The sequence below is a fragment of the Muntiacus reevesi genome, chromosome X (genome assembly GCF_963930625.1).
Source record: "Muntiacus reevesi chromosome X, mMunRee1.1, whole genome shotgun sequence".
Lineage (NCBI taxonomy): Eukaryota > Metazoa > Chordata > Mammalia > Artiodactyla > Cervidae > Muntiacus > Muntiacus reevesi.
This window is the reverse complement of record NC_089271.1, coordinates 46,929,873-46,944,576: the sequence shown is the minus strand read 5'-3', so window position 1 is coordinate 46,944,576 and position 14,704 is coordinate 46,929,873. Positions and strand designations below refer to the sequence as shown.

At 40.4% G+C, this 14,704-nt stretch overlaps 1 pseudogene; it reads right to left on the bottom strand.

Moving 5' to 3' along the window:
- Positions 1-6,728: 6,728 nt before the first annotated feature.
- Positions 6,729-14,368, bottom strand: LOC136154448 (actin-related protein 2/3 complex subunit 5 pseudogene; annotated as a pseudogene).
- Between the last annotated feature and the right edge of the window lie 336 nt (positions 14,369-14,704).

Here is a 14,704-nt window from a genome sequence, read left to right as displayed (position 1 = left end):
CAGACTCCACTCACAGGCTTATACTGATAGGCCCTGCCCAGGTCACACCCAGGGGCTGCCAACTCCTCTCCTATTTCCTTTGTTTGTCTCCCTGACACTGTAGATTGGGAATCACTTAGCAGAAGGTGAGTATGCAGACAAAGCTCTGTCCTAGACCTCAGGGAAGACCAGTCTGGTAGGGTTATGCCCCCTTCTACCTGTTCTTGCATCTTACCCCCACTTTCAGTGTTGGAGTCCTTTCCTTACATCTGCCTTTATAATAGTAGAAGATGAACCACTGAACCATTTCCTCTGGCTCTTATCTTCCAGATACTTGGCCCAGGGTAAGGAGGAATTGGAGATCAGTGCTCAGATAAAGGCATGGAAGTGAAGTCTTCCCTAGGAGTTGAGGTTTTAGAGTGACAATAAGTCATTGTTCTATAACTACCACTGCCTTCTCCTTTCCTGGAGTTAACCCTCAATGTCCTATTCTATGGGCCTTAAATAAAAGAATACCAGAGTCTTTCTTCTCAGTTAATATGCCTTTAGGTGACTCTTTCCCTGACTCTCTCTATTTCCCCCATCTGCCCAATAGAAACAAATTGTAAGGTCTACCCTATCACTCTGAGAGGTGGAGAATGCAAAAAGAGCCATATCAGGCCTGGTCTAGACTGGTAGCTTTCTGTGTGCCTACATTTTCTTAAGGTTTCCTTCTGGGTCAGCAACCCTGGGGGGTTCTTGTGAATCATTTTAGGCCCAGAACTGACATGTCAAAAGTAGCCTGCTATGTTGTGGTGAGTAAGCTAGCAGACCCTGTGGCCAAATTGCTTTCATTTGACTCTTTACTAGTTATTTGATCTAAGATGTGTTGCTAAATCATCCTGACTTCAGTTACTCTGTCCTAGAAATGGGATTCATGATGGTATCTCTTTCATAGGAGTGTTTTGAGGATTAAATGAAAGGATGCAAAAGTCCCTGATCAGAAGATATTTGTTGAATACATGAATAAACTAAGTGATACAATTTCAATTCTGGCTCAGGATCACAGATCCAATAAATACCAAATATAATAACTGCCACTCACTGTGTGTCCCTCTGTAATGCAAGCTTCATGAAGGCAGAAGCTTTATGTTTGTTTTGTTCCACAACCTTCTAGAGCAGGGCTTGAGAAATAATAAGGGCTTGATAAATATAATATTTCTTGAATGAAAAAAATGAGAAAATGAATGAATACTATATTCCAAGTACTATGTTAGGCATGTGGGACAGAGTTCTAAGACAGACAATACCTATTCTCACAGTTTGCAATCTAATCATTAAATTGATATGTGCTTAGTCACTCAGTCATGTCAAATTACTTGTGACCTCATAGACTGTAGCCTGCTAGGCTCCTCTGTCCGTGGGGATTCTCCAGGAAGGAATACTAGATTGGGTTGCCATGTCCTCCTCCAGGGGATCTTCCCAGCTCAGGGATCGAACCCAAGTCTCCCGCATTGCACTCACATTCTTTACCAGCTGAGCCACCAAGGAATCACAATAATTGAATCTGGGATAAAGACTGTGAAAGAATAGGGGAAGATTCTGTGACAGTGATACACAAAAGGAATTTCCTAGTATGGGAGGTTAGAGGGAGTCTCCCAGGACCAGTACCATCTGAACCTGAAGAAGGAGTGAATCAGATGACAAGTAAAGAGGAGAATGTGACAATGAGCTTGGATCACTCAAAGATCAGAAAATGGTCAGCATGCCTGAATTGTGGTAAGAAAGGGAATGAGCAACAGGAAGTAGGATTGTAGAGCCTGGAAGAGGCCAGATTATGTAGGACTTCGTGGCCCATGGTAAAAATTTGTCTTGTGGTCCTCATGTGATAGGAAAACTCTGGAGACTTTTGAGAAGGGTAAAGGCATAATATATGTTTTACAAATATTCTTCTGGGTTCCTTGTGGAGAATGAGTTGTAGGGGGCAAGGATGGAAACAAGGAGACCTGTTAGGATTCTAGGACAGCTGTCCAGATGAGAGGTGATTGGGACTAAGGTCCAACAGTTGGAAGTAAATGAGGAGAGAGGTAGATATATTAGGGATATATTCTGATTATATCAAGACTTGCTGATAGACTGGATAATGAGGGATGATAGAGAAAGAGGAGACAAAAATAACTGAAGTTTCTGACTTGTCACATGGGTGTATAGTGATGCCATCTTTCTTTGATAGGAACAGGGTTTGAGGTGGAAGGAATCAGTTCTGGTTCAGTTGTCTTTGGTTTATGAGCAAGACATCCAAATGGAGATATTATTATTATTTTTTTTCCAAATGGAGATATTAAACATGAGCCTGGAGCCCAAGAGAGAGGCTGGACATCTTTTTTTTTTAAATTTATTTGTCTATTTTAATTGGAGGATAATTACAATACTGTGATAGTTTTTTGCCATACATCAACATGAATAAACCATAGGTATACATGTGTCCCGCCTCCTCCTGAACCCCCTCCCATATCCCTTCCCACCATATCCCTCTAGGTTGTTTTAGAGCACTGGCTTTGAGTGCCTTGCTTCATGCATCGAACTTGCACTGGTCATCTATTTTACATATGATAATACATATGTTTCAATGCTATTCTCTCAAATCATCCGACCCTCGCCTTCTCCCACTGAGTTCAAAAGTCTGTTCTTTACATCTGTATCTCCTTTGCTGCCCTGCAGGTAGGATAATCAGTATCATGTTTCTAAATTCCATATATATATGTGTGTGTGTGTGTGTGTGTGTATTAATATACAGTACTTATCTTTCTCTCTTTCTCTTTCTGACTTACTTCACTCTGTATAATAGGCTTGAGGTTAACCCATCTCATTAGAACTAACTCAAATGCATTCTGTTTTATAGTTGAGTAATATTCCATTGTGTATATGTACTACAATTTCATTATCCATTCAACTGTCAGTGGACATCTAGGTTGCTTACATGTTCTAACTATTGTAAATAATGCTTTAATGAACATTGGGATACTTAGGTCTCTTTCTATTCTGGTTTCTTTGCGGTATATGCCCAGCAATGGGTTTCCTGGGTCATATGGCAGTTCTATTCCCAGTTTTTTAAGGAATCTCCACACTGTTCTCCATAGTGGCTGTACCAGTTTGCATTCCCACCAGCGGTGCACCCTCTCCAGCATTTATTACTTGTAGTTATTTTTTTTTTTAATTCAATAGTGACAATTTATTTTCTGAAGATTATCATTTTTACAAAACAGAACAAAAAGCGGGTATCAAAAACAGCAAAGAGTTTACAGAATTTCTGCCTCAGTTTTCATACAGGCCAGTGCTTATGAAATTGGCATTGAATGTAAATGCTAGATATAGTTAGATTTCCCACTTGGTCATAAGCATTCAGGGGGTTTGTTTCAGAGATATTGAATAATAGCTTTTCAGAGCACTGGTCAATTTTTTGAGAAACCATTTGGTTTGTCCAACATGGCTGATTCGTGTCAATGTATGACAAAACCAACAAAGTAAGCACTTTTTGATGTGTGGAATTTTCTTTAAAAAAATGCTGAGATAAAATACAGAATATATATGTGTTTGGATCTGGACCAAATCTTTTGAGGCCCCGTTTACCCTGAAGAACACTGAAGGCATTTATCAGTTCATTTCAGTTAGGTTGCTCAGTTGTGTCCGACTCTTTGCGACCCCATGAACCGCAGGACAGCAGGCCTCCCTGTCCATCACAAACTCCCAGAGTCCACCCAAACACATGTCCATTGAGTCGGTGATGCCATCCAACCATCTCATCCTCTGTCATTCCCTTCTCCTCCTGCCCTCAGTCTTTCCCAGCATCAGGGTCTTTTTAAATAAGTCAACTCTTTGCATCAGGTGGCCAAAGTATTGGAGTTTTATCTTCACATCAGTCCTTCCAAGGAACACCCAGGACTGATCTTTAGGATGGACTGGTTGGATCTCCTTGCAGTCCAAGGAACTCTCAAGAGTCTTCTCCAACACCACAGTTCAAAAGCATCAATTTTTTGCCGCTCAGTTTTCTTTATAGTCCAACTCTCACAGCCATACACGACCACTGGAAAAACCATACCCTTGACTAGACGGACCTTTGTTGACAAAGTAATGCCTCTGCTTTTCAATATGCTGTCTAGGTTGGTCACAACTTTCCTTCCAAGGAGCAAGCATCTTTTAATTTCATGGCTGCAATCACCATCTGCAGTGATTCTGGAGCCCAGAAAAATAAAGTCAGCCACTGTTTCCACTGTTTTCCCATCTATTTGCCATGAAGTGATGGGACCAGATGCCATGATTTTAGTTTTTTGAATGTTGAGTTTTAAGCCAACTTTTTCACCCTCCTCTTTACTTTCATCAAGAGGCTCTTTAGTTCTTCTTCACTTTCTGCCATAAGGGTGGTGTCATCTGCATATCTGAGGTTATTGATATTTCTCCTGGCAATCTTGATTCCAGTTTGTGCTTCATCCAGCCCAGTGTTTCTCATGATGTACTCTGCATATAAGTTAAATAAGCAGGGTGACAATATACAGCCTTGACATACTCCTTTTCCTATTTGGAACCAGTCTGTTGCTCCATGTCCAGTTCTAACTGCTGCTTCCTGACCTGCATACAGGTTTCTCAAGAGGCAGGTCAGGTGGTCTGGTATTCCCATCTCTTTCAGAATTTTCCACAGTTTATTGTGATCCACAGAGTCAAAGGCTTTGGCATCGTCGATAAAGCAGAAATAGATGTTTTTCTGGAACTTTCTTGCTTTTTAGATGATCCAGCATATGTTGGCAATTTTACCTCTGGTTCCTCTGCCTTTTCTAAAACCAGCTTGAACATTTGGAAGTTCACTGTTCACGTATTGCTGAAGCCTGGCTTGGAGAATTTTAAGCATTACTTTACTAGTGTGTGAGATGAGTGCAATTGTGTGATAGTTTGAGCATTCTTTGGCATTGCCTTTCTTTGGGATTGGAATGAAAACTGACCTTTTCCAGTCCTGTGGCCACTGCTGTGTTTTCCAAATTTGCTGGCATTAGTGAGTGCAGCACTTTCACAGGCATAATCTTTCAGAATTTGAAGTAGCTTAACTGGAATTCCATCACCTCCACTAGCCTTGTTCATAGTAATGCTTCCTAAGCCCCACTTGACTTCACATTCCAGGATGTCTGGCTCTAGGTGAGTGATCACACCGTTGTGATTATCTGGGTCATGAAGATCTTTTTTGTACAGTTCTTCTGTGTATTCTTGCCACCTCTTCTTAATATCTTCTGCTTTTGTTAGATCCCTACCATTTCTGTCCTTTGTCAAGCTCTATATAGTCAGCAAAAACAAGACCAGAAGGTGACTGTGGCTCAGATCATGAACTCCTTATTGCCAAATTCAAACTGAAATTGAGGAAAGTGGAGAAAACCTCTAGATCATTCAGGTAAGACCTAAATCAAATTCCTTATGACTATACAGTGGAAGTGAGAAATAGATTAAAGGGACTACATCTGATAGACAGAGTGCCCAATGAACTATGGACAGAGGTTCGTGTCATTTTATAGGAAACAGGAATCAAGACCATCCCCAAGAAAAAGAAATGCAAAAAAGCAAAATGGCTGTCTGAGGTGGCCTTACAAATAGCTGTGAAAAGAAGGGAAGTGAAAAGCAAAGGAGAAAAGGAAAGATATAACCATTTCAATACTGAGTTCCAAAGAATAGCAAGGAGGGATAAGCAAGCCTTCCTCAATGATCAATGCAAAGAAATAGAGGAAAACAATAGAATAGGAAAGACTAGAGATGTCTTCAAGAAAATTAGAGATACCAAGGGAACATTTCTTGCAAAGATGGACTCGATAAAGAAGGCATTTATAGGATATACTGAATACTAGTTATATACCTCATAAAGTCAAAGGCAGCTACTACAATTCTAAAGAAAATATTTCTTCATTCAGAGGCTGCCCAGAGTTTGAACTACATCATAGTTTCTACATCTTTCCTGATTTGGAGTAGTTTCCCAAAAAAGGTCATATTATTGGAAAACAAAATTTATGCTTATGCCAAACAAGATCTGGCATTTTATAGATACATTTGGGTACAGCAAGAATCCTTGCTCTTTACCCTGGGTGACCACAGAGAAATCAAGAGGCCATGATTAGTGGTGTTGAGAGGAAGAAGCATACTTAAAACTCACATAATCTGGAGACAAGCAGAAACAGAGGTGGACTTGGTTGTGGTTTTCAGCCACCATTTGTTCCAGAAACACATTTCATTTAAATAAAGGAAGTTTGATCCAGTTTTGCAATGTTAATAGCTACTAGTCTGTCAAACATTTTTTTTTTGGTAAAGATGTTTTCCTGGCTAGCAATAAGTTAAGAAGCTGGCCTCCGATTCTGATCAAATTTCTCACCATTAGTCAAAAACAAAGCAAATAAACAAAAAACCTCCCCCAAACAAACAATAAACAAAAACACCCCACACAATCCAATAGAAGTTAGCAATTTCACAATTAAAGTTGAATGAAAATTATGCTATGTACACACTGGTATACCCATCATTGAAATCATTCTGAGATTGTGATACACTTCTGTTGAAACATTTCCTCTGTTTTATACAAATTTTAATTAAAGGAAAACTGATATGTAATTTTCTTCTTTATAGACATGAAAAGGAAACAAGAAGACAAAGATGAGAGAAACAGATGCTACCCGAATAGCAGCGGTGCCATTTGCTTGTACCAGCAACTCCTACACCATTGGGGAAATTCAGTTTCTGCCAGACTACACGGTTTTCCTTGCAGTCAAGACTCACACAGTGGACCCCACTCTTTTTCATGCCACTGCAATAACATAGACTGCTATTGTCAGGGGGGCTTTCAAAGTCTCTATAATTATACTTCATTAAGAGATCCATACCATTCTTATCCAAGGGTTGGACTGCCTTTTCAATATCATTAGCTTTAAATGAGAGGAGCACCTTCAAGACAATGCTGCCTGCTGGATCCTTCACTGCCTGACTCTTGGTGTTGATGTGGTTGTGGGGAGTGGGTTTCAGAGCTGCCTGTGAGGAAGCTGTCATTTTTCTTTGCTGTAGGAAGGAATCTACCTCGCCCTGGTTGGGCTTGACCTGCCCATTACCCCTGTCTTCCTCATCTGGGAACTTCTTCTCATCATACTCATCCAAGTCCACCTTCTGGAAGCAGGCTGAGGACACTGTTCTTTGACATCCCCCATCTGGACCAGTGGTGAAGGCCTCCTCTCGATTCTACCTCTACCTTAGCAAGCCCAGCTCAGCTGGAATCCACAGATTTGCGCCTCCCTGTTTGTAGACTTCTTGATGACGTCCATTCTGACAGGCATGAGATGATTCCTTACTGCGGTTTTGATTTGCATTTCTCTAGAAATGAGTGATATTGAGCATCTTTTCATGTGTTTATTAGCCATCTGTATGTCTTTGGAGAAAAGTCTGTTTAGGTCTTTTGACCACTTTTTGATTGGGTTGTTTGTTTTTCTGGTATTGAACTTCATGAGTTGCTGTATATTTTGGAGATTAATCCTTTGTCAGTTGTTTCATTTGCTATTACTTTCTCCCATTCTGAGGGTTGTATTTTTACCTTGATTAAAGTTTCCTTCATTGTGCTAAAGCTTTTAAGTTTAATTAGATCCCATTTGTTTATTTTTGGTTTTATTTCCATTACTCTGGGAGGTGGGTCATAGAGGATCTTGCTGTGATTTATGTCAGAGAGTGTTCTGTCTGTTTTCCTCTAAGAGTTTTATAGTTTCTGGTCTTACATGTGAGTCTTTAATCCATTTTGAGTTTATTTTTGTGGATGGTGTTAGAAAGTGTTCTAGTTTCATTCTTTTACATGTAGTTGACCAGTTTTCCCAGCACCACTTGTTGAAGGGACTGTCTTTTCTCCATTGTATATTTTTGCCTCCTTTGTCAAAGATAAGGTGTCCATAGGTGTGTGAATTTATCTCTGGACATTCTATTTTGTTCAATTGATCTATATTTCTGCCTTTGTGCCAGTACCATACTGTCTTGATAATTATAGCTTTGTACTGTAGTCTGAAGTCAGGCAGGTTGATTCCTCCAGTTCCATTCTTCTTTCTCAAGATTGCTTTGGCTCTTTGGGGTCTTCTGTGTGCTGGGCATCTTTAACAGAATTATAAATCCTGGCTGTGAGGGGGAGCCACGGGGCAGTTGTGAGCAGAGGAGTAATATGAACTAACTTTTGTTTTAACATTATCATTTTGGATCCTGGGTTGAAAACTGATTTTAAGGGCTGACTGTAGGAACCAACTATTGAGAACTGATTGTAAGGGCTGACTGTAAGAACAAACTATAAGTAAGATCAAGAAGGAGGCTATTTCAGTTTTATGGGAAGAAAAGTAATGGTAGCTTAGACAAGGGGAATGGAGATGAGGGCAAGTGGTCAAGTTCAGAATATGTTTTGGAACAAGCCAACAGACCTTGATAATATATTGGATATGATAGTTGAGGGAGATGGAAAAGTTGAAGATGACCCCCAGGTTTTGGATTTGCATGATTTGCAAAAAGTTGTGTTCAATATGGAGTCATAGTCTGAGCTAGAGTCCACTGGGTAAGCATAGGTTTTGGGGAAAGCCATTCACACTGGGGGAACCCAGAGAAGATTCCCCTACAGGGAAAAATGTTCAGTTTCTTGTTTCTTTATTTTTTCTTCCCTATCTACAACAAGCTTCAAAAGAAGTTCTTACATTCTACATCAAATTCCACTACCAGAGAATCTCTCCTTCATGTTGATGCATAGTATTTTTTGGCCTTTGTTAATAGTACCAATTACACCTGAGAAATCGCATCTACTCCTATGACTTCAATTACCGTTATTATTCTGAAGACTTTCAGTGGTCTATCTATAGCTCTGCACAATTCTCTGAGCTCCAGACCTACATGGCCAACCTTCTACTGGATATCTTCCCCTGGACATCTTACATGCAACACAGCCCTGCTATGGACCAAACCAACGTCTTCATATTGCACCCTGTACATCTGTTCCTCTGCCACAGTATTCCATAGGCACATGTGTCCTACTGGATACCCAGAGTTCCCAGACCAAAAAACAAAACAAAACAAAACATGTATGTCATCTTTGATTGAGATGAGTCCCCACATCTCACCCAACACTGAGTCCCACAGAAACTATCATCTTCTGCACAATATAGAGTGGTGGCTAAGATTGGGTTCTAATGCTGGCTTTTCCTGGCTTATATCCTGACTCTGCAACTTACTAGTCACTGAAATTTTCTGTGCCTCAGTGCCTTCACCAGAAAAGTGGCAATGATAACAGTACTTATATCTACTTTATAAGGTTATGAATTAATTAACGTAGAGCACTTAGAACAGGTCCTTCTCACATAGGAGGTATTTAATGCCTGTTGGCTATCTATGATAATGGCTATTACAATGCTTTCTCAAATATCCCTCCTGACTATGACTGCCATAGTATAGTCCTCCTTCCTGCCTGAATCACAAGATCCTCCTAATTTCACTGAATTTGAACTTAATATACATGCCATGATCCAAGTTTATTAAATATGATTCCTATCCTCTGGAGTCTGGAGAAGCAGGATAGCCTACATGTTCTCTGTTCAACATGGTAGCCCCTGGCTTCAAGTGGCTATTAAACTTTAACTTTAGATTTATTAATATAAAGTTAATAAATATTAAAATAAATATATTTTAATATAACATCAAAAATTAAATTCCTTCTGCTCAATGTTATGTGGCAGCCTGGATGGGGGGGGAGTTTGGGGGAGAATGGATACATGTGTATGTATGACTGAGTCCCTTTGCCATTCACTCAAAGCTATTACAACATTGTTAACTGGCCATGTGTTTTAGATGCTCAGTTGTATCCAACTCTTTGTGACTCCATGGACTGTAATCCTCTAGGCTCCTCTGTCCATGGAATTCTCCAAGCAAGAATATTTCAGTGAGTTGCCATTCCCTTCCCCAGGGGGTCTTCCTGGTCCAGGGATTGAACCTCTGTCTCCTACATTGCAGGCAGATTCTTTACCTTCTGAGCCACCAGGGAAACCTTCTATACCCCAATACAAAATTTCTAAAAAAAAATTTAAATTAAAAAAAAAATTCCTTAGTAAGAGTAAAAACATTTTAAGTGCTCATCAACTTGAAGTCAGGTTACTTGAAGTCAAGTGCTCATCAACTTGAAGTCAGGTAATAGGCTACTATTTACATCCTGGACCTGTCATTTCTAGCATTGTAACCTTGGGCAAATCATACAACCTATCAGAGCCTATCTTTTCATCTATTAAATGGGTCTAATAATATTAGTAACTACCTTAAAGGGTTGTTGTAAGGATGAAATGAGTTGATACTTATACAGTGTTCATAATAATGCTTGATAAAGTTATTATTGTAGATTAGCAGTAGTGATACTATACACACACACACATAAATACACACATCATCTCAGAGTAAAGAAGTATTACAGTTTATGAATCTTAAGGGCTAAGGGTTTAGTCTAGCAGTTGGTGCTGTATAAATTCAGCATGGTGCACTGGAAGCATTGTTAAGCTAAGATTCTGGAGAATCCAAGTTTTAATTCTAGTAGTGCTTTTCAACATGATTATAGAATTTGCTTTCGATATAACCTTGGGCACGTTTTTTCCCCCTCACTGGCCTCAGTGGGGTGATTGGAAAGCTCTAGGTGGTATCTCTGCTCTACAAGTTGAAGCAGGCTTAAAGAGAAAGGATCCTGTCTCAGATAGCATAAAGAAGCTAAGATAGATTAAAAATAAATTGGTACGTCTGCCATCAGCAGATGAACAGATAAGGAATTTGTGATACATATACACAATGGAATATTACTCAGCTATTAAAAAGAATACATTTGAGTCAGTTCTAATGAGGTGAATGAAACTGGAGCATATTATACAGAGTGAAGTAAGCCAGAAAGAGAAACACTAATACAGTATATTAACATATATGTATGGAATTTAGAGAGATGGTAATGATGATCCTATATGCAAGGCAGCAAAAGAGACATAGATGTAAAAAACAGACTTTTGGACTATGTGGGAGAAGGCGAGGGTGGGATGATTTGAGAGAATAGTATTGAAACATGTATGTCATCATATGTAAAATAGATGACAAGTGCAAGTTCAATGCATGAAGCTAGACACTCAAAGCCAGTGCTCTGGGACAACCCAGAGGGATGAGGAAGGGAGGGAGGTGGGAGGGGGTTCAGGATAGCGGACACATGTGCACTGGTGGCTGATTTGTGTTGATGTATGGCAAAAACCACCACATTATTGCAAAGTAATTATCCTCCAATTAAAATAAATTTTAAAAACTTGGTATATCTGAGGGATAGTAATTAAAATCACCATTTATCAAGTGTTAACTCTGCACTGGACACCATATATACCATACATTATTTCATTTAATTCTCAGAACAGCCCCATGCATTAGTTTGCATCTTCATTCAGCTAATGAAGAAACAGGCTAGAGAAGCAAGGGTTTGGAAAAGCAAAGCCACTGTTCACTTTCAAATAGCCAGTGGTGAGTGATAAGGTAGACAGTCAAACTCAGGCCTGCCTGGCACCAAGACCACATTCTGAACCACTCTGTCATACTGTCTAGGAGTTTGAAGCAAGTGAGGGGGGCTGGGGAGGTGGGACAGAGTCACTTCAGTATAACGCATGGGAGGGGAAAAGAGGGGAAATAGAGACCAGTTAAAAGACTGTTGCATTACTGACTGACTCTTCTTTATTTCTTCTCTGTATGTGTGTGTGCTTTAGTCGCCCAGTCATGTCTGGCTCTTTGCAACTCCATGAACTGTATAGACTTTAGCCTGCCAGGCTTCTCTGTCCATGGAATTCTCCAGGCAAGAATACTGGAGTGGGCTGCCATTTCCTTTCCAGGGGATCTTCCCGACCCAGGGATCAAACCCAGGTCTCCTGCATTCTAGGAAGATTCTTTGCTATCTGAATCACCAGGGAGTTTCTTCTATGTCCTTGTTAAACATTTCTTGCATTTTCTCAATCCTTGTCTCTAGTCTATTTATCTGTGATTCCATTTTGTTTTCAAGATTTTGGATCATTTTTACTATCATTATTCTGAATTCTTTTTCAGGTAGACTCCCTATCTCCTCTGGAGAGGGCGTGGAGAAAAGGGAGCCCTCTTACACTGTTGGTGGGAATGCAAACAAGTACAGCCACTATGGAGAACAGTGTGGAGATTCCTTAAAAAAACTGGAAATAGAACTGCCATACGAAACAGCAATCCCACTGCTGGGCATACACCCCTAGGAAATCAGAATTGAAAGAGATACATGTACCCTAATATTAATTGCAGCACTGTTTGCAATAGCCAGGACATGGAAGCAATCTAGATGTCCATCAGCAGATAAATGGATAATGAAGTTGTGGTACATATACACAATGGAATATTATTCAGTTATAAAAAAGAATACATTAGAGTCAGTTTTAATAATGTGGATGAAACTGAAGTAAGTAAGTGAAGTAAGTATGTATGTAAAGTAAGCGAAGTAAGTATGCCCACTCCATATGCAGAGTGAAATAAGTCAGAAAGAGAAAAACAAATACAGTATATTAATGCATAGATATGGAATTCAAAAAGACATTAATGACAACCCTATACACAAGATAGAAAAAGAGACACAAATGTAAAGAACAGACTTTTGGACTCTGGGAGAAGGCAAGGGTGGGAAGATTTGAGAGAATAGCATTGGAACATGTATATTACCATATGTAAAATAGATGACCAATGCAAGATCGATGTATGATACATAGCACTCAAAGCCAGTGCTCTGGGACAACCAGAGAGATGGGGTGGGGATGGAGGTGGGAGGGGGGTTCAGAATGGGGGGACACATGTACACCTGTGGCTGATTCATGTCGATATATGGCAAAAACCACCACAATATTGTAAAGTAATTAGCCTCCAATTATCTAATTAAAATTAATTAATTGATTAAAAAATACTGCTGCATGCAGGTGTGAAGTGATAGGGGACCTGAACTGGTGGAAAAACCCAAGGGATGAAAAAACAAAACAGATGGAGGAAATCCTACTGCCACTATATCACTCTATCATCAATTGTTGAGGGTAAGAACTGTCTTTTCCATCTTTGTATCCCATATAGACACACACACAACAAAGCACAACACTTAGCACACAAATTTGCTGTCAATTAAATGGATTCAATTCAGTTGAATTCATAAGACATGGTGATTGATTTGATCTAAGAAGAAGACCAAGATGTTTCCAGGTTTATAACTTAAGTCCTAGAAAGAATTCTGAAGTTGTTCTCTGTGGAGTTGCAGAGCACTCAGAGCATATATTCTAACTACCTTGCTTCCCTTCCTAAGATCTGTCCTTGGCAGGGCCCCAGCTAGAGTAATGCTCGCCTTCTCTCCCAATCATCTAGCCCTCTGGGCTGGGAAGGAGGCTGTTTCTTCTGAGGTCCTCCCTTCCGCTTTTCCTGGCCTGGGCAGTGAGTCCCTCTTCATAGTATTTGAATCAGAGGAAACAGATAGACTGAGGAAGTGAAGAAAAAACAGGCTGCCTGGGCTCTACAAGCCAATGTAAACACTCAGTGGTTTCCTGTTGTTGCAGCCCAAAGCGTCCCATGACATCATTCCTGTCCTTTCCAGAACACACTGGCTTGGCCCAGTCTGCCAATCTGCCCAGGGCTGAGTGGCAGTCGCCCCCCTTCCCCACCAGGATTATATCCTCCGGAACTGGAGAATTTCTCTGGGCCAATCATTCCCCACCTGCCCAGCCAGTCATTTAGGTCTTTCTAGCCCTATAAGGTTTCGGAGGCTACAGGCCGGACATGCTGCCCCACTTCCCAGAGGCCCAGTGGCTTTTGGGTTGGAGTAAGATTTCCTAAACTGGAAAAGTTATTTTACTTCTTTTAATGGAGACTTGGAGTCAGGAGAAGGGGGAAGGGTGTAACACACAGACTGTGATACAGGTCCTAACTGTTTCCTCCCCTCTCTACTTCACCAAAAGGCATACCAGTTTCTGTTCTCAGTGTTGGTCACAAATTCCTAAGAATAGAATTGTAAAGGCCCATTTAAGACCTCATAGTCTAATCTTTCCATGGTAAAGATGAGAGCACTAAGGCCCAGAGAGGGACAAGGAACCGGTCCCAGTCACATCATTGGTCAGTGCAGCATAAGCCATTCACTCCAGAGATCTGAACCTGAGCTATCTCAATCCTGAGCAGCATAATATGATTACAAGAGCTCTTAACAGGAAATTCAGAAACCAGGGTTCAAGTTCTCATTCCTTTATGAGATCTTAGATAAATTTCATTTTATTTTTCTTTGAGCCTTGGCTTATTTCAATTCAAGGCAACACAAACCTATTGACAGCCTACTCGGCATGGTGGAACTGATGACTCCTGAGGATGAGAACAAAGCATGATGATAAGACTCCCCATTTCACAGGTTGGAATGAAAAGAAAATGAAGTGGATGATCTAAACTCTAAGTGACCTAAAGCCTGTGGACTCTATCCTTCTGTCTTGAGGCATAATCAAACCATAATCAGGGGTGTGGAGTCCTTCAGGGCTGCAGCCCCCTCCTCACTTCATTCAAGGCATCAGAGTGCTCTCATTGAGCTGGAGTTCCATTTGCAAAAAAATCTCCCAGTTATGGCCTCATTTAGCTGTATATATTTGCATAGATAGGTGGTAAGGCCCTAAATTCTTGTCTGGAAATT